This window comes from Sus scrofa, chromosome 6 (assembly GCF_054392235.1).
Source record: "Sus scrofa isolate SSC_HxYL_T2T_F1_AM1 chromosome 6, Sscrofa_HxYL_maternal_Yorkshire_Landrace_v2.0, whole genome shotgun sequence".
In the NCBI taxonomy this organism is placed as follows: Eukaryota; Metazoa; Chordata; class Mammalia; order Artiodactyla; family Suidae; genus Sus; species Sus scrofa.
The window spans coordinates 28178777-28198370 of record NC_139388.1 but is presented as its reverse complement, the minus strand read 5'-3'; the positions used below and the strand labels follow the sequence as shown (position 1 = coordinate 28198370).

The 19594-nt window shown below is 44.9% G+C and overlaps 1 long non-coding RNA gene across 7 annotated transcripts in view; it reads left to right on the top strand.

The window, feature by feature from the left end:
- Positions 1–19594, top strand: part of LOC102162742 (uncharacterized) — a 651142-nt gene that overhangs the window by 319078 nt on the left and 312470 nt on the right. The gene's annotated exons all lie outside the window — the stretch shown is intronic.

Genomic DNA, 19594 nt, shown 5'->3' with positions numbered 1-19594 from the left:
CCTGCTTCTCTCAGTAGGACTGGGCACATTGGCAGGGCTCAGTGTGGCTTGTGGCCACCATATGAAAGAGCATGGCTCTAGGTGATGAGAGCACTTGTGAACAGGGCACCAGCATCCCTGCCCTCATGGTGTTTACATTCTAGTTAGAGAAAGAGATAGCAAACAGCAAAACAGCATGGACCTAATTCCAGGTGGGCTCGCTTTCTGTGGGACTTGGCCCACCACTCACTAATCGAGAAATTCCTCAGGTGCTGTCTTTGTCTAAGGTAGCGGCTTACACTGTGGGATAGAGGATGAAATCTCACCTAGCCCTCACTGCCTGTGACAGGCAGAAAAGCAGCCCCCAGCGATGTCCACGTCTTATCCCTGGGACCTGTGGATATGTCCTCTTAAGTGGCAAATGAAACTTTGCAGGTGTGATTAAGGATGAGGAGGTTGCAGAGTTCCCATTGTGGCTCAGTGGGTTAAGAACCCTACTAGTATCCATGAAGATGCATGTTGGATACCTGGCCTCATTCAGTGGTTTACGGATCTGGCGTTGCTGTGGCTATGGCATAGGTTGGCAACTGCAGCTCTGACTTGACCCCTAGCCTGGGGTTGACTTCCATATGCTGCAGGTGTGGCCCTAAAAAAGAAAAAAAAGATCGAGGATCTTGGGATGGGGAAGATAATCCTGAATTATGCCCTGGCGTGGGGAGCAGGGAGCCGATCCCATCACACGACTGCTTAAAAACAGCACACTTCTCCTGGCTGCAGAGACAGAGAACTGGAGAGATGGGATCATGAGAAGTGCACGGTCTGTGTGGCTTGCTGTCACAACGGAGGAAGGTGGACATAATTCAAGGAATGCACCAGCCTCTAGAAGCTCAAAAAGGCAAGGACACAGATTTCCCCTTAGAGCTGCCAGAAAGGAATGCAGCCTGCTGGGACCTGGATGTCAGCCTGTTGAGACCCCTCTTGGAAGTGTGACCCACAGAATTGTGAAATTATGAATGTGTGGTGTTTTAAGGCCCTCCATTAGTGATAATTTGTTACGGCAGCAATAGAAAACTGATACGCTAGCTTTGGGATTAAGGGATGAATAATTCACCTTCCTGAGAGTCAGAAATTAGTTATATCTGCCTCGTGGGAGTTTGCAGTGGATAGAAATGAGCTAATGGCTATAAAGCACCCCGTCCTGAGTCCAGCCCATCGTAAATGCGCACTTACTGTCAGCGAACACTCCGTGCATTGCTGCGGTTTCTCGAAGGGTTGGCCTGGAGCAGGGACTCTGCGAATGCTGCTTGAATGAACACTGAGTGACTGGCCGTCTATCACCGTCTTCCAAGACAGAGTCGTCGGCTTCTTAGAGCTCGTCTGCTCTGTGATTTTCCGGTGTGGAACCCAAGGGGATTTGTGTGGCACACAGTCAAACATGTTTTATTTGAGTCGTTATGCATTTTAATGTGTGTTGGGAAAATATGGCTGGCACATCAAATCCATTATTCGCAGATAAAGGACAATGAAGCAAACCCATTTTTTAAGAAGGGTTGTGTAGGCGTTCCTGTTGTGGGTGCAGTGGAAATGAACCTGACTAGTATCCATGAGGATGCAGGTTCGACGCCTGGCCTTGCTCAGTCGGTCGGGGATCTGGTGTTGCTGTGAGTTGTGGTGTAGGTTGCAGACATGGCTCAGATCCTGTGTTGCTGGGGCTGTGGCTATGGCCAGCAGCTGTAGCTCCGATTTGACCTCTAGCCTGGGAACTTGCACATGTTGTGGGGTGCAGCCCTAAGAAGCAAAAAAAAAAAAAAAAAAAAGAGAGAGAGAAAAGAGTTGTGCAAGCACTGGTTCCCATGGTGAGGGTGGTAGGTGAGTGGCTGGAAGCCTGATAGAGTCTGCTATCTCACTCTGGAGATGGGGAGACAGAGGCTGAGGGAAGGAGGGTAACATGAGGGCTGTGTGTGTCCATGCAGCAGCCTCATCTTTCTGTTCTTTGCTCCTGATTATATGCTGTGCTGTTTCAATTCAGGACCAGCCCTTTAGATTCCTTAGAAACCAGGAGTCCATCTTCAGGCGTGGAAAGTTTTCAAGTGCATCTCCCTCATGTTATGGACTTAAGGGACATCCTTGGTTCTGTCTGATCTCCACTTCACTCTGTCTCCAGCTGAGGAATAGGGAATGTGTGCACAGGGCCTTCATATTAGTCTGAGTTCTTTTTATGGTTCAAATCTAAACTATAAAAGAAAAAGGGAGTTCCCATTGTGGTGCAGTAGAAATGAATCTGACCAGTATCCACAAGAATGTGGGTTCGATCCCTGGCCTCTCTGAGTGGGTTAAGGATCTGGTGTTGCTGTAGCTGTGGTGCAGGCTGGCAGCTATAGCTCCAAGTTGACCCCTAGCCTGGGAACATCCTTGTGCCACTGGTATGGCCCTAAAAAAGCAACAAACAAACACAACTAGAGCCAGTGTGGACAGAGGTTATTTGTTGGCTTATAGACAAGGTGGGGTTGAACAACTAAACCATGGAAGGAGAGACATGCAGCTGGGCTTTGGACACTTCCCACATCAAGGCCTCTGCTATCTCTCTCTATTCCTTTCTCATTTCTGCTTCCCCCTGTGAATGTCTGCCCCCTGCTCTGGTCCTTCTGCTTCTCAGCCCTACCTCTTTTGCTGTCAGACAGCAGAGTGCATTTTGCTGTGATTTCTAGTTCTGATGTGAAAAATCCCAGAGACAGAGTCTATGATTGGTTGGGCCTGGGCTGAATGTCCAACTCTGGACCAATCACATTGCTTGGGCTTGAATTCAATGTCCAACCCTGGGCCAATCAGACTGGTTGAGCTTAGGCTGACTATCCAACCCAGGACCAATCAACTGTGCTAGATGGAGACGTGGAGGGGGCAGGGTCGAGGAAAAACAGGGCTGCTTTCTCTCAAGCCACAAGATGATGTTCTGCAAAGAAGGCAGTAGTGGGATGTGGTGGTCAGACTTAGCGAGAGGCAGCCTCTGGACCAGCTTGTGAACCTGCAAAGCTTGCTTGCATAGCTCAAATCTTTGCTTTTGCACTTACTATTCATTTCACCTTGGGAATATTTCCGATTCCCCTAAGCCTCAGTTCCCTCATCTATAAAAGTAGAAATTTTGATACTTATTTTGTAAGATGTTATGAGGATTGTGGGAAATATCAGGTGAAAATATCTAGTGCACAATAAGAGATCAAGAACACTTTGCTTCTTGATTTCTCAAGTGGCCAATTTTTCTTCTAGATTTTTGCTTAGGAAGCAGATTTCAAAGCTCATGATTGAAACCCTTCTGTTATTATTTCCTCCTGTTGATTGAAACGAAGCAAAACTATTTCCCTGTTATAATTACTTCTAAGACTGGCTTTAAAACATACTGGGTTAATGATAATTGGAGAACACCTAGGACATCAAGAAAATATGTAGGTCACACTAATAGTGACTGCCGGAGTTCCTGAAATAAACATGATGGGAACTATCTAGGGAAATGAACATTATGCCAAATGCTAAAATGAGTGGGGAAGAGATGGGAAAGGGAGGGATCTGTGTCTGCTGGGGAGAGTGCCTCAGGACATGGGTCATGAGCTCGGACATGGTCCAGAGCAAACCTCTACCTTCACCAGGGTCTCAGGTCCACTCTCTTGCAGGATATCTGGGCAGTGGCCTTTGACACTTCACAGACCTCTGAGGACTGGCTCAGCCTGGGACTAAGGATATAATAAAAGCCCTTTCATAGTGGAAGAAACTCATGTCTCCAAGAGATGAGAGCCTGGGAGACCTCTGGGTCATGTAGGCGCTCTACCAGCTGGAGAAGCCAATCAGATCCTGTCTTTGGAGTAGGCTTGGAAAAAAGTAAAGGATAATAGCTTTGGAGTAGTGAGACAGGGAAGAGTAGGGCAGGAAGGGAAAGGAAGCATTAGAGGGAAATCCCTATACCTTCACCCAACCGCCCATTCCTTTGTCCCTCCATCCGTCAGCCTTCCATTCACCCATCTGCTTGACCATCTGCTTGGCCACATACATAATTCTGGTCTTCTCTTGATCTAAGGTGGGGATGGAGTTAATGAGTCAGTACCAGAGAAATGGAAATGAATTGGACAAAAGGCCTTTCCTACTTCACCGAGTTCACACTCATATATTCTGCACAATGCACAGTGAGGAAAGGGCTGTACACACAGACATAAGAAAATGAGGAGAGACACTTAGAATACACAGCACATACTAGAAAGCCCAATGCATCAACTCAATTCCCCTTGCTTATTTATTTATTTATTTTTTCGTGAGCTTTGTTCCATGAGCAGCGTCCTTATTCCTCTGGGGAAATTTGCCAGATCAACTTGAATTGGGGAGTTCAGAGCAATTATTCTCCCTGAACTACAGTTTCTCTACTTCCTTACCCTTTCAAAAAATATTGCGTCCTGACTTGCTGGAAAAGGCCAAGGCCCAGCCAGCCTGGTTCTGACTCACCATTTGTGAGAGGTGATGTAGGGGAGTAGAAAGAACGGCTGCCTGAAAGTCTGGAGCCTGGGCTGTATAGCACTCAGTCTTGCCCGGCTCTGACATCCCAAGGCCCTGCCCTTGGCTTCCTCCCCTTTGCATCTCTGCGTACCTTGGCCTGCTGTAGATACCTGAGGACCATCAGTCTCCTGCCCCCTTCCTCCAGGAGGGGGAATTGCATAGGGTACCTAAGTTAGCAAATGTTTGAATGACTCATTTTATGCCATTTCCTTAAAAAAAAAAAAAAAAATTCCTTTGTTGCCCACATAAAAGGCTGACAATGTCCAAGAAACTTAGAGGACATCAGATCTAGCTGAGAGCAGAAGGAAAAGCTCTATGGCCCTTGAGGAATGTCTTAGTGTCCCTAGCGTATGCCAAGCTCTGTACGAAGCCTGGATCCCACTGACATCCTAGGACCCAGCCCCGCCCTGGAGGAACACACATTCTCCTGAGGAGCTGGGCATGGGCCTAAAGACTGATGCTGTGCAGAAGGCTCCACGCGAATGCATCCAGGTGCGGAGGATGGAGCAAGCAAGGGTTCCTGGCTGAGGGAGGGTGAAGCCAGAGGCTTGAGGCATGAGTGCTCACAAGATGAGGACAAGAAATCAGGAGGAGAGAACTCTGCGTGAGGAAGACGTGAAGGCGTGTCCCTGAGTGAGGGATTTAATTACAGGTAGGCAGGTGCTGCTGGCATTTGGGGTTCAAGTGAGGAGTAATATCCTTAAAGGCCTGGAACATGAAGCTCAGGTGCTTCAGTTTTATCCTAACTGCAGAGGTGGAGGGATTTTAAGCCTGGAATGAGATGATGTGCTGGTGTGGGTTCCCCTGCAAGCAGAGCCTAAGATGAGAACTTGGGTGCATGTGCTTTATTTAGAAGGTGATCTCAGGAGACAGAAGGATGTGAAGAAGTGAGGCAGGGAAGGAAAAACAGTGGAAACTCTGCGGCTACTGGGCTGGTAACCACATGGGCAGAGCAGATCTCAGTCTTGCTGGGGACTCTTTAATGAAGCGTGTAGAACATGCCCCGGAATTTTCTCACTGAAGAATGGGAGCCGGGGGCATTCATCCCCTGATGCCCATCCTTTAATAATTGAAGCCTGCCCTCAGAGGCGGTCATTCCTTGCTCAGATGGGCTGTTTGTGTGTAACTAATGCTTGTCTGCACTGCCAGCCCTGCCCTCACTGCCTCTCTCAGAGCCTTTCACACATGTGGGCGTGGGGAGTGAATTACCATAGATGCCAAGGATGTGCCTGACCTCCTTCCCCTGCCTGACCGCTCCCTCCTGTGATGGTCATTTTCATAGTCAAATGGGTTTTGGGTTCTTTCTTTCTTTCTTTCTAAGGCCGCACATGCAGCATATAGAAGTTCCCAGGCTAGGGGTCGAATCAGAGCTGCAGCTGCCAGCCTATACCACAGCCATAGCAACATAGGATCCAAGCCGCATCTGCAACCCACAACACAGCTCACAGCATTGCTGGATCCTTAACCCACTGAGAGAGCCCAGGGATCGAACCCACAAACTCATGGATACTTAGTTGGATTCTTAACCCACTGAACCACAATGGGAACTCCCTTAAATGAGTTTTTATCAGTCATGGGTTCAGATGGCTCTGTGACTTCAGAGAAAGCCCAGAGGCAGAGGCAAAAAGATGGAGCCACACGTCAGTGTGCATTTGAGATGGGATGTTGGGTGGAGCATCTTTTGCACACAAGGATAGATCTGCATTTTAGAAGGTCACTTTGGTCTGAATAAGGAGGATGGATTGAAGGAGGCTAGATGGGCAGCCACAGACACATCTCATGGGAGAAATTCTCCAGTAATTCAATTCTCTCAAACCCCATCAATGCCAAGTGATTTGAATTTTCTCAGCAGCAAGTGTGGCGCTTCTCTAAGAAAAATCCAGGGCCATAATGGGAGTGGCCCTCTCCAAGGGGAAGACTGGGGGTGAGAAGACAGAGTTATCTTGGTCTCCATTAAAGGATATTTCGCAACTCATTGGGTCTTGAGACTTAGCTGGTGGCTTCAACAGCAAGATGAGTGGGGTCAGAAACCAAGGAGGCAGTTGAAGTTTTGACCGTTCCCCTTTTCCAGAACCACTAGGAGGCAAGTAAATATTTATGGACTTGGAGCAACTCCTAGTTATAGAGTTGGAACTTCAATCTTATTGCAGTGGTTCAATTCAGGCACTCACCTTGTTGGGGAGAAATTAAAGATTAAATCAGAGCTTTCAAATATCCTGTGGGGTATATTGCTGTAACCATGGAACATCCATATCAGATGGCTTTGGTACAGCGAAAGAAAGGTTACATGATTATTATTATTTTTTCTTGTGGAGAAATAACATTTAGACCCTACAGAGCTTGTCCTTTGCATTTCCACTGTCTACCATGTAATTGGGGTAGTTTTTTGATCTTTCTTTTACATTTTCTACTTGCTATTTGGAGGAAGTAGCTCTTCATTGCTTTGAAAAGCATTTTTCCCTAGACTCCAGTGCAAAGGACTCTCTTGTCACTTCCTGGTCATGAAAATGCTGGAGAACTCAGGACAAAGCAGGGTCTTTGTAAATGCTATGCTTTTCACTGGAAGTGCTTGGGCCATGGCTATGAGCTGGCCTTTGTATCAACTGGGTGGGTCTGGTCTTATTTCTTGCAGCTATGCTGTAAAAGTGTCTGCAATTACAGGTCTCTTCTCAGAGCCATCACCTGCATGTAAATAATGCCTATCTGCCCTTTAAGCCCTGCCCTCGCTGCCTCTTTTATTATTGGAGCCCTGCACACGTGTGGACATGCTGAGGAGGTCACCATAGCTGCCAAATGGTGGCACATGACTTCTTCCATCTGCCTGGACTCTTTCCTTTATGTGGTGGTTGGTTTTAGAATTAGATGCATTTTAGTCTATCTTTTCTCCATGGACAGCCAGTTTAATCTCCCCAGAACAATAATTGTGGTACATTTGTCTTAAAAAAAATAGCAGGCTCTGAAATATTCATGGTGATTAGGACCAGCGACGTAATTTGCAGGGCCCAGTGCAAAGTGAAAACGCATGGTTCCTTGTTTGAAAATGAAGAAATTCAAGACAGCAAACATCAGAACATTGACCCGAGCACAGGATCCTTCTATGTGTGCAGGCCTTTGTGATGGCACAGGTTGAATGTGTGTGCACCTGGCTTTGGCGGGGATTATCTTTGAGGGCCGGGATTACAGAAGGAGCATATTTCATATTTTGAGCATTCTCTGTAGTAAACATGAATACTTTCAATAATCAGGAAAAATTATTCTAAAATGAGACTTATAGAATAAGCAGCTGTACGGAGTCTGGACCATGAGTCAGGAGACCTGGAGTCTAATCTTGATTCTCTTGCTACTTGACCTTCAATGATCCTTGCCCACTCTGTTTTTTATTTCTTCCCAGGACAATTTACTGGGATGGCCAGGAAGAGGTCCAAGGTCTCCTCCTGCCTGGTGATGCTTGGATGCTAAGATTATCACCAAGAAAACATACCCTGAGAGTTTCTTGGACACAAAGGTTAGAAAACCATGGAAGGGCAGGTTTGCCAAAATTTCCACTGAATTGCCCTTGGAAATATTCCTGGCCAGGCTGTCAGGTGCATAACCCTCTCCATGAAAAGATCTTCCCTCCAGAAGCTGCTGGTCTCCAGGGGGACGGATGCCTTGTGTGGATCTAAGTCAGCAAAGTGGAAGAGGACAGGGGAGGCCCAACATGGTGGCTCGGGGTGGGGGCAGGTGGGGAAGGGGTGATCTGTGGCCCACAGCCTCTTGTTTTCTTACAGCAATTGTGGGAAGACTACAAATATTTGAGCTGATTGTATTCACTTACATGCAGCAGTGAATCATTTTGTGATGAGAGGCCTGAAATATGCCGGGATGAAATTAATGTCAATGAAACAGAAAATGGATTTTGGCTCCCACCACAATGAGCTATACAAGAGGAGACGGGAGAGCCTGGAGCTGACTGCTATTCTTAGTGGCAGAAATGCCTGCCACTAAGCACTGGTGTTGCCTTTTCTTTCTATTTTCTTAAAAAGCTTCTTTTCAGCTCCTCCTGTGCGGGCACCTTCTAATCAGACTTTGGCTCAGGTTGCTTCTTAACTTCTTAGATCTCGGAAGGAAAAAATAGAAGAAAAAAGACACTAGGACAGACCTTCAGAGGTTAAAGGAGAGGAAAATTGAGGAACCGTCTTCTCCCAGACAAACCACAACTCAGCGCACAAGGGTCAGTGTTCCCTTAGATGCAGGTGTTTCACAACTGAAACAATATTTTTAGGGCGCAGCACAGTGTTGAAGCCTTAACCAGTGTTACCTTCATTTCCTTCCTTCCTCACTCCTCTGCCAGTCATTCTTCTCTTTAGTGGCTTTTGAATTTCAAAAACGCAGGCCTATTGCAGCACTATTCACAATAGCCAGGACGTGGAAACAACCCAAATGTCCATCAACAGATGATTGGATTCGGAAGATGTGGTATATATACACAATGGAATACTATTCAGCCATAAAAAAGAATGATATAATGCCATTTGCAGCAACATGGATGGAACTAGAGACTCTCATACTGAGTGAAATGAGCCAGAAAGACAAAGACAAATACCATATGGTATCACATAACTGGAATCTAATATCCAGCACAAATGAACATCTCCACAGAAAAGAAAATCATGGACTTGGAGAAAAGACTTGTGGCTGCCTGATGGGAGGGGGAGGGAGTGGGAGGGATCGGGAGCTTGGGTTTATCAGACACAACTTAGAATAGATTTACAAGGAGATCCTGCTGGGTAGCATTGAGAACTTTGTCTAGATACTCATGTTGCAACAGAACAAAGGGTGGGGAAAAAAATGTAATTGTGATGTATACATGTAAGGATAACTTGATCCCCTTGCTGTACAGTGGGAAAAAAAAAGATACAATCTACTACATAAAAAATAAATAATCAACAAAGATATATTGTACAGCATACGGAAATACAGTCATAATTTTTAATAACCATAGATGGAGTGTAATTTATAAAAATATGGAATCACTATGTTATACACCTAAAACTAATATTATACTGTAAGTCAACAATACTTCAAAATAAAAACAAATAAAAGTAGATTTTGTATTAAAATTATAGTGAAATATAAAAAACAAAACAAAACAAAACAAAAAAATGCAGGCCCTGCAGGAAATGGAAGAAAGAAACGCACACCTGGAGACAGAGGTGGGAGGATTCGCAGCAAGTCCTAGCGAGGCTTCCTGTTGGCGAGAGCAGACCCACAGGGATGTAACCCGCGTGTAGATGCTAGCGGGTCTCCGAGAAGAGTCTTGAGACTCTCCTCCACCCTAGAGACACCCAGCAGGTGGGCCAAGCTCCCCTGCATCCTTCTACTACTGATGGCTGGCCACCAACCCTACTGTCTGGAGAGCCCTGCCCCCGTGTCCCAGCCACCCCCCAGAGCATGCTGGGTGACCAGAGCCAGACCTGAATCAGCCCAGGTTCTCTGGCCAAGGGTACCTGCTTTGGGAATCAGAGAGACCCAGGGGCTCCAGTCAACATTCAACTTATTTGAACTTCAGCTTGCTCAGATGTGAAATGAGGTTAGTGCAGAGTACTCAACAGAGAGGGGGACTGTTCTAAATTTAAAGCAGATAAAGCTCCTAGGTCCATGCTCAGCATGTGCTTGCCAGCTGGTGAAGGGCAGTCCACCCTCTCAGGTTCCTTCTCCCTGGCTCTGGCCTGAGAGCTGGGACAGTGCTTCAGCCTCACCCATGCCTCACTCTGGCTCCATCCAACTTCTTCAGGACCCAGCATCGCTTGAGACTGAATATACTTGAAAAATAAAGAGGTCCAGATCCACGAGCTCTTGGCGACCATAGCAACATTGTTTTTTCCCTCTGAAAATAAGAAATATGTTCTGGAGATGTGAAAAGTCCCTCTGATAGGGGAGCAGTGCCACAGCAGGTGCTCCAGGGACCAGTCTGGTGTTAGGCGATAAACCATGTGGGTTGGAGCCTCCATTTGACACTCAAGACTTAACAGCTGTGGCTTAACCTCACCCTAACCATTCTGTGACTCAGTGTCCTCGTTAGTTATTGGGGATGATGATGACAGTGACCTTATGCATTGTGAGGATTTCCTGAGGGAACACATGGAAAGGAGGATGCCTGGCCCACAGCTAGTGCCCAGCAAGTGCCAGCTGCTCCTGTTGTTCTAAGTATGTTATCGGGCTGCCCTGCCTTTCCTGTTTGGTTTGGCTTGTGATCTAATAGGCTATCGAGCAGGTGAGGGGCAAGTCTCCTCTCTCTCTCTGAGGAAGGGGGCTTCTCTGAGGACTCCTGGACCGGAGCCTGGAGGGCCATGTGGAACTGAGACTGCTCTGGGGACCGGGGACCTCAGTGGATGCCCTGGCTTTTCCCCCTGTGCCTTTGGCTTCTTTATTCTCTGCCTCTGCCTCCCCCCCACCCCCCCGCCGGATTCCTCATGTCTGTCTGTGACCACTTGCGTCATCTTTGAGAGCTCCCTGAGATGGACTTCAGAAGTGGATCCTGAAATGAAGCTTGGAGTACCAGTGGTTATCTGACAAGTGATTCCAGGAACTATTAGAAGGGGGTTGGGGCTGTGAGGAAGGAACAAGCAAGGCGGTCAATAAAGGCTGTGTTATCAAGCAAAATATTACTTTGAGCAGCTGGAACCTAATCCCTTTGAGGGAACCTGGGCTGTCAGCGTGGGGTATCTGCCTCCAAGGCTGTGTACATCAGGATCAGGAGAGCTGGGGTATTTATACACCAAATCTCACTAGTCACTTTCAGGGCTGCTGTGGGGGCATGAACTCTTCTGAACTTGTAGCTCCCTCTGTGTGTTGGCCAAGCTCACTCCAGGAGGGAGTGACAGGCACCTGCGGGAAGCAGCTTTCAGCATGTAGGGTGAGGACCTGGAGGACCTGGGAGGGTCCATTGAGGCACCACCTGCTACCCCCCCCCCCCCCAACTGACAGCTCCCCTCTCTGTTTTGCAATTCTAGATATGGGTGGGGGAGGGGAGGAAGATGAGGAGGAAGTAGGGCACAGAAGAGGGAGGGAGGGAGGAGGAAAGGAGAGAGAGCGTGCATAAGAACGGAAATGCATTTGTGAACCTGGGAGAGCCATGCCATCCTACTCCCTCCATCCTTGATCTGGCCAGGCGGAAGGGACTGCGTGTTCTACCTGGGGCTGTGGGAAGGAGACGGTCATCCAAATGGCCTGTGGGTTATTCTTTTTGAACATCTTTCTTTCTATAATTTTTATAATTTCCCACGGGCGAGGGTGACGGAAGTGGGTTTGTTCTGACAGCTCGAGGAGGAGCAGGGAGCTGAGATCCAGTGGTCTCCATCCTGTTCTACTTTCTCCAGCATCCACATCCGCAAGCTTCACCCAGTTCCTTCCTGCTCCACGGCCGAGGTGGTGAAAAGTCACATAGTGGCCAGTCCAGAGCAGTTGTTTCACCTTAAAACAAGCCCCATCTTGGCTGTGTCGTCACCACGAGAGAAGTCACACATGGCCGAGCTGTTTTCGCTCTCCTTTGCGAAGAAATGGGAGAGGAGGTACCAGCTTCTGCTCCCTGACATTTTCCTTGCTCTGGGGTAAATCACAGCTAGGAGTGGCAGAATATCTTGGCCAGACTTTACCAGAAGAGACATGAATCAGGATTTAATACTCTGGAAGCAGAATCATTTTGAAGGATGCTTGGGAAGGGCTCTTCTAAAACAATGACATTCAAAGTTGAACACACAAGTCACCTAGTGATTTTGCAAAGACGCAGATGCTGATTCAGTGGGGCTTCTAAGGAGCCAGAGGGTCTGACATTTCCAACATGCTCCAAGGAAATGCCCAGGCTGCCAGTCCAAGGACTTTGAGTAGCAAGGGCATAACCTTGAGATTTAGACATAACTGGATTCAAATGCCAGCTCTGCTGCTTCCTTGCTGGGGGAGGTTGAACAAGTTATTTCACTTGTCTGAGCTTCAGTTCTTTGACACTGAGAACATGGGACAGAATTCTTACTCCTCAGGGTTGTTGTGGGGGTGTGACAGGAGCATGTGTTCTGGGGACCACACATGAACTGTTCCATGCTCTCATTTTGTTGTAATTTGGTCACATGACATTCTTTCCTTTCTTCTTTGGGTCATCTCTCCACCCTGGGAAGTGCTAGCTGCCAATTTCAGTCAACATCAGGGAGGGCGGCTGATGGAATCTAGCCTAGGGTGGATACAGTGTGAGGAGGGCAGCATGGGCACATCACTGCAGCAAGAAGACAAGCGTGGCTGTCTTTGAGAGACCAGGAAATACATTCAGCCCACCTCCTGGAATCTGGTTGGGATATGGTCACCCTCTCCTTGCCTTGCTCTTGGAACATCCCCTGGAATCCATTTCCTGGTTCTCAACTCACTTCTGATTCTGTCCCTGGTCCTGTACTTCCACACCTACCAAGGTGCTCAGTGTACAAGCTCTCCTCGACTTGAGCTGCAAGGGCCACCCCTGCCCCTGGAATGTTATCCAAGCTACAGTCTTCTTTCCTTCTGTCATTCCCCTCATTTCCAGGGCAATGAGCAGTTCCCCCTCTGGGCCTCAGCTTACCCATCCTTCTGGGTCTTCTTCAGGCAAAATCCATATACTCACCAGCTCTTTCCCATCAATGGGTTCAACTACAGCAGTCCCAGCACTGTTTTTGCTTTTTTCTCCTGAACTCCCTTCTTCAGTCTTCCTTGTCCATCATCCCTGATCATTTGCTCCAAATCCTGCCTAATTTCTAGGTCCTATTGGTGCAGAGATGCTATATTCACACAAAATAGTGTGCTCTGGAGCTGTGTGTACACAGCCCATACGCATGCATATTGGAACCTTGCATGGACCTCCTGCTTTGGACACGATACCCCATATTCTCGGTTCCAAACTCATCCCATACCCCCTCCCTAAAACCCCAGTGTAGACCAAGCACCTAGCTTTCCCTAACCTAAGGAGTTCAGCTCCAGAGTAAGGCTAGGGAGGATGGGCTAACACCAGACAATGTAGGACGGAAGTTGCGTATGCATGAAGCCAGATGACAAAACCAGGCGTCAGTATAGTAGGACTTTCCTGGGCCTGACACCTCAGGTCTAAGGTCAAGATTCCATGTTTTAGTAAATATTAGGATGTGACATTCTTTAGAAAGCTGTCTTGCTCAGCCTAGAAATACTACCTTGACTCACATAATTTTGGTCACTGGGTAACATACCCTAGCTATCTAATAAGCATTTGTCTATTTTGTATCCATAGCAAAAAAGCAAATACTGGTTAGGTCTCCATCAGCCACAGCACCTAAAGCCAGTTCTCCTTGATGGAGTTTACTTCAATACCTTTGTTTCAATGTCACTGTTCATGTTTCAGTGTCATTATTCTTGCTCGTGAAAGGTCCACACAGGATCACCCCTTTCATTTCATGCTGCAGTTACATAAATGAGTATTGATAAATAAATCATATTTAATAGAAGAAATAGAAATTTACAATACTTTTCTGACCAAAGGAGTATCTGAGGACACGTGAGCCAGGGCAAGAAGAGTTGTGGTCTGTGGATAGAAGACTGAACCACACGGGTGTAGGGGTTCCCCGCCGCTTAGAACCAGAATGGCAAATACGTAGCAAGGGTGCTCTGCACCCTGGAGCTGGCTTCAGCTAGCCTGTGATAGCCGATTTGGGTGCATTTTGTCCCAAATCTGCTCTCAGTGATGTCACATTGATGGCTTGAAGCTGGCTATTGGTGGGAGCATTTTTACGGTGGAAATTAGCCAGGGCTTTCCCTCTTTTTAGAGAGCAGTTGTTAAATGTTTACTAGTGTACTATGACAAATAGATGGCCATGTCCCCCTCTCATCCTTGGCAGACCTTACTAATGGATCCTAAGACATATTTTTTTTCCCCTTTGAGCCACAGATGAGGCTCAAAATCCTTTACATATATTTTCAATACATTTTCTAGGTAGCAATTACCAGCAAGTTGGTATTAGGTTATGGAATAAAACTCATTCAATAAAATCTACTTACTTTTGTCCAGCGTGTCCTGAAAAGGACTGCTAAATGAGGTAGAAGAGTAGACCTCAAACTTTCGGATTGTATTAACCTTTAAAATGTGCAAAAATATTTTTGGACCATGTTAGAATAACTACCTTTTCTCCCATTCTGTGGGTTGTCTTTTTGTTTTGTTTAGGGTTTCCTTTGCTGTGCAGAAACTTTTAAGTGTAATTAAGTCCCATTTGTTTATTTTTGTTTTTACTGACATCTCTCTAAGAGGTGGATCTGAGAAGATGTTGCTGTCATTTATGTTGGAGAGTGTTTGGCCTATATTTTCCTTTAAGAGTTTTATAGTATCTGGTGGTATATTTAGGTCTTTAATCCATTTCGAGTTTATTTTTGTGTATGGTGTTAGGGAGTGTTCTAATTTTTCTTTTCCATGTGACTGTCCAGTTTTCCCAGCACCACTTATTTAACAGGCTGTCTTTTCTCCACTGTATATTCTCGCCTCCTTTGTCATAGATTAGTTGGCTGTAGGTGCATGGGTTTAATTCTGGGCTTTCTATCCTGTTCCACTGATCTGTATTTCTGTCTTTGTGCCAGTACCATGTGGTTTTGATGATTGTTGCTTTGTAGTATGGTCTGAAGCCAGGGAGCCTGATTCCTCCAGCTCCAGTTTTCTTTTTCAGGATGTCTTTGGCTATTCTGGGTCTTTTGTGCTTCCAAACACACTTTAAAACATTTTGTTTAAGTTCTGTGAAAAATGTCCTTGGTACTTTGATAGGGATTGCATTGAATCTGTAGATTGCCTTGGGTAGTATAGTCATTTTGATAATTTTGACTCTTCCAATCCAAGAGCATGGTATGTCTTTCCATCTATTTGTGTCATCTTTGAGTTCTTTCATCAGCGTCTTATAGTTTTCAGAGTACAGGTCTTTTGTCTCTTTAGGTAGGTTTACTCCTAGGTATTTTATTCTTTTGGATGTGATGGTAAACGGGATTGCTTCCCTAGTTTCTCTTTCGGATCTTTCATTGTTAATATGTAGAAGTGCCATCAATTTCTGTGTGTTAATTTTGTATCCTGTGACTTTGCCAAATTCATGGATGAGCTCTAACAGTGTTCTGGTAGAGTCTTTAGGATTCTCTAGGTATGGTATCATGTCATCTGCAAATAGTGATAGTTTTACTTCTTCGTTTCCAATTTGGATTCCTTTTATTTCTTTTGCTTCTCTGATTGCCATGGCTGGGACTTCCAAAACTATGTTGAAGAGTAGTGGCGAGAGCGGACAGCCTTGTCCTGTTCCTGATCTCAGTGGGAATTCTTTCAGCTTTTCACCATTGAGAATGATGTTTGCTGTGGGTTTGTCTTATGTGGCCTTTATCATGTTGAGGTATGTTCCCTCTATCCCCACTTTCTGAAGGGTTTTTATCAGAAATGGGCATTGGATTTTGTCAAAGGCTTTTTCTGGGTCTATTGAGAGGATCATGTGGTTTTTATTCTTCAGTTTGTTAATGTGGTGTATCACACTGATGGATTTGCTGATATTGAAGAACCCTTGCATCGCTGGGATCAATCCCACTTGATCATGATGTACAAGCCTTTTAAGGTATTGTTGGATGCGGTTTGCTAGTATTTTGTTGAGGATATTTGCATCGATGTTGATCAGTGAAATTGGCTTGTAATTTTCTTTTTTGTGGTATCTTTGTCTGATTTTGGTATCAGGGTGATGGTGGCCTCTTAGAATGAATTTGGAAGTGTCCCTTCCTCTGTGATTTTTTGGAATAGTTTCAGAAGGATAGGTGTTAGCTCTTCTCTAAATGTTTGATAGAATTCGCCTGTGAAGCCATCTGCTCCTGGAGTTTTGTTTGTTGGAAGTTTTTAAATCACAGTTTCAATTTCAGTTCTTGTGATTTGTCCATTAATCTTTTCAATTTCATCTTGGTTAAGTCTTGGAAGATTGTCCTTTTCTAAAATTTGTCCATTTCTAATAGGTTTTCTCTTTTATTGGCGTATAGTTGCATATAGTAGTCCCTTATGATCCTTTGTATTTCTGTGATGTCCATTGTTACGCCTCCTTTTTCAGTTCTAATTTTATTGATTTGAATCATTTCTCTTTTTTCCTTGTTAAGTCTGGCTAAGGGTTTATTAATTTTGTTGATCTTTTCACATAACCAGCTTTTGTTTCATTGTTCTTTTCTATGGTTTTTTTGTTTCTATTTCATTGATTTCTGCTCTGATCTTTATGATTTATTTCCATCTGCTAACTTTAGGTCTTGTCTGTTCTTCTCTCTCTAGCTGCTTTAGATATAAAGTTAGCTTGTTTATTTGAGCTTTTTCTTGTTTCCTGAGGTAGGCTTGTATTGCTGTAAACTTTCCTCTTAGAATGGCTTTTGCTGCATCCCATAGGTTTTGGAGTGTTGTATCTTTGTTGTCATTTGCTTCTAGGTATTTTACATTTCCTCTTTGATTTCTGCAGTGATCCATTTGTTGTTTAGAAGCATGTTGTTGAGTCTCCACGTGTTTGTGTTTTTTTGCAGTTTTTTCCTTTTTGTTGATTTCCAGTCGTATGGCATTGTGGTCAGAAGATGCTTGATATGATTTCAATTTTCTTAAAGTTACCGAGGTTTGATTTGTAGCCCAGGATGTGGTCAATCTTAGAGAATGTTCCATGTGCACTTGAGAAGAATGTGTATTCTGCTGCTTTTGGATGGAATGTCCTATAAATATCTATTAAGTCCATTGGGTCTAATACTTCACTCAGAGCCTGTGTTTCCTTATTGATTTTCTGTCTCGATGATTTGTCCATTGCTGTAAGTGGGGTGTTAAAGTCCCCCACTATAATTGTCTTATTGTTGATTTGTCCTTTTTAGGTTATTAGCAGTTGACTTATATGTTGTGGTGAACCTATGTTGGGTGTGTAGATATTTAAAATTGTTATATCTTCTTGGATTGATCCTTTGATCACTATGTAGTGACCTTTCTTGTCCCTTAAAATATTCTTCATTTTAAGGTCTACTTTGTCTGATATGGGTATTGCTACTCCAGCTTTCTTTTGGTTCCCATTTGCATTGAATATTTTCTACCATCCTCTCACTTTCAATTTGTATGTGTCCCTAGAAGTGAAGTGGGTCTCTTGAAGGCAGCATATATATGGATCTTGTTTTTGTATCCATTCAGCTAGTCTATGTCTTTTGGTTGGGGCATTTAGTCCATTAACATTTAAGGTGATTATTGAGATATATGTTCTTATTGCCATTTTATTAATTGCTTTGGATTTGTTTTTGTTGCTCTTTTTTCTTCCTTTCTTCTCTTGTTCTCTTCTGGTTTGATGACTATCTTTAGTGTTGTATTTGAGTTGATTTTTCTTATTTGTGCATCAATTGTTAATTTTTGGTTTGCATTTATTCTGAAGTTTTACTATGAGTCTATATATATAAGAGATTGTTTAAAGTTGTTGGTCTCTTAATTGCAAGTGCATCTCTAGTGTCTTGCATTTGTACCCTTCTCTTCTCACTATTTCTGATTTTGGTGGCATAATTGTGCGTGGATGATTTCGTATCTTTACTGTATATATGCTTTTACTGTTGAGCCTTGTCATTTGTGGTATTTTTATTTCTGGTTGTGGCCTTTTCTGCTGGGATTTGAATCCAGTTATGTCCAAATTTAAGGGTGAAGTGCTTGCAGCTCAAAGTCCTTGGACTGGAAGCTTGGGTATTGCCTTGGAGCACGTTAGAAATGTCAGATTCTTGGCTCCATAGAAGACCCCCTGAGGAATCCCTGTTGTGGCTCAGCAGAAATAAATCTGACTAGATTCCATGAGAATGCAAGTTCGATCCCTGGCCTTGCTTGATAGGTTAAGGATCTGGAGTTGCCATGAGCTGTGGTGTAGGTCACAGACATGGCTTGGATCTGGCATGGCTGTGGCTATGGCATAGGCCAGTGGCTGCAGCTCCAGTTCAACTCGTAGCCTGGGAACCTCCATGGGTATGGCCCTAAAAAGACAAATAAATAAATAAATAAATGAAAAGAAGCCCCACTGAATTAGAATCTGCATCTTTGCAAGATCACCAGGTGACTTGCATGCTCCTTTAAGCTAGAATATCATTGTTCTAGGAGAGTCCTTCCCAAATATTTTTCAAAATGATTCTGCTTCCAGAGTATTAAATCTTGATTCATTTTTCTTCTGGTTGGGTGTGGCTGAGATATTCCATTTCTAGCCATCTAGTAGGTGCTCAAATGTTTGATGAATGAATAAGCAGATGTACACCAAGCAGGGAAAGAACAGTGCAGAGAAAGGGAATAGAATGAGTAAAAAGAGGAGCAAATTAAGTGTAAGGATATGGGAACAGCCAGTGTGCCTGGGTGAGAGGCACATGAGGCTGAGTCTGGACTGCTAAGACTGGAAAGGAGGCCTTCAGTCAGTCCCTGGAGAAGCTGGAATACTGCTATGTCTAGGGGATTGGACTTGTATCTGAGAAGCAGAGGGGTTTGGGAGCAAGGGGGTGAGAAATATGGGCTTTCCCATTATAAAGAACATTCTGGAAGCTGACACAGAACATAGAATAGTGTGTGTCAGGGAGCAGTAACTGGAGTCAGGTAGACCAGTTACCCTGCTATTGCTGTGGTCCGTAAAATGGCGAGGATGATCAAATCTCTAGGAAGGTATTGGCAGCAAGAGTGGAGGGTAGAGGGGCATTTGAATCCACAGCTTTGTGCATGGAGTGCAAGTATGTTTCTGGAAGCAGCTTTGAGGCAGCAAGACCAGATGTTCCTTTGCAGGATGTGGCAGAAGCAGCAATCAGGTGTGCTGTGGTGGGAGGCCTGAGATACGAATTGGTACCACTCTGAAACATCACTCAAGGAGTCCAACTGTGCAGGTTAACGTGTAGCTAATTTTATTGGGAACAAACAATGATGTTTAAGTGGTGTGTGTTCTCAGGGTTTGCAGATTTGGTACAAATCTGGATGTTTCCCTTGGCCCCACTGCCCATTAGGAAAATGTAACTCATAAAAGTAATGCTCTTGCTCGGAACCTTTTTCATTAGAGTAAATTTGTTTCCAAATTGACTGTAAATTATATTGCAT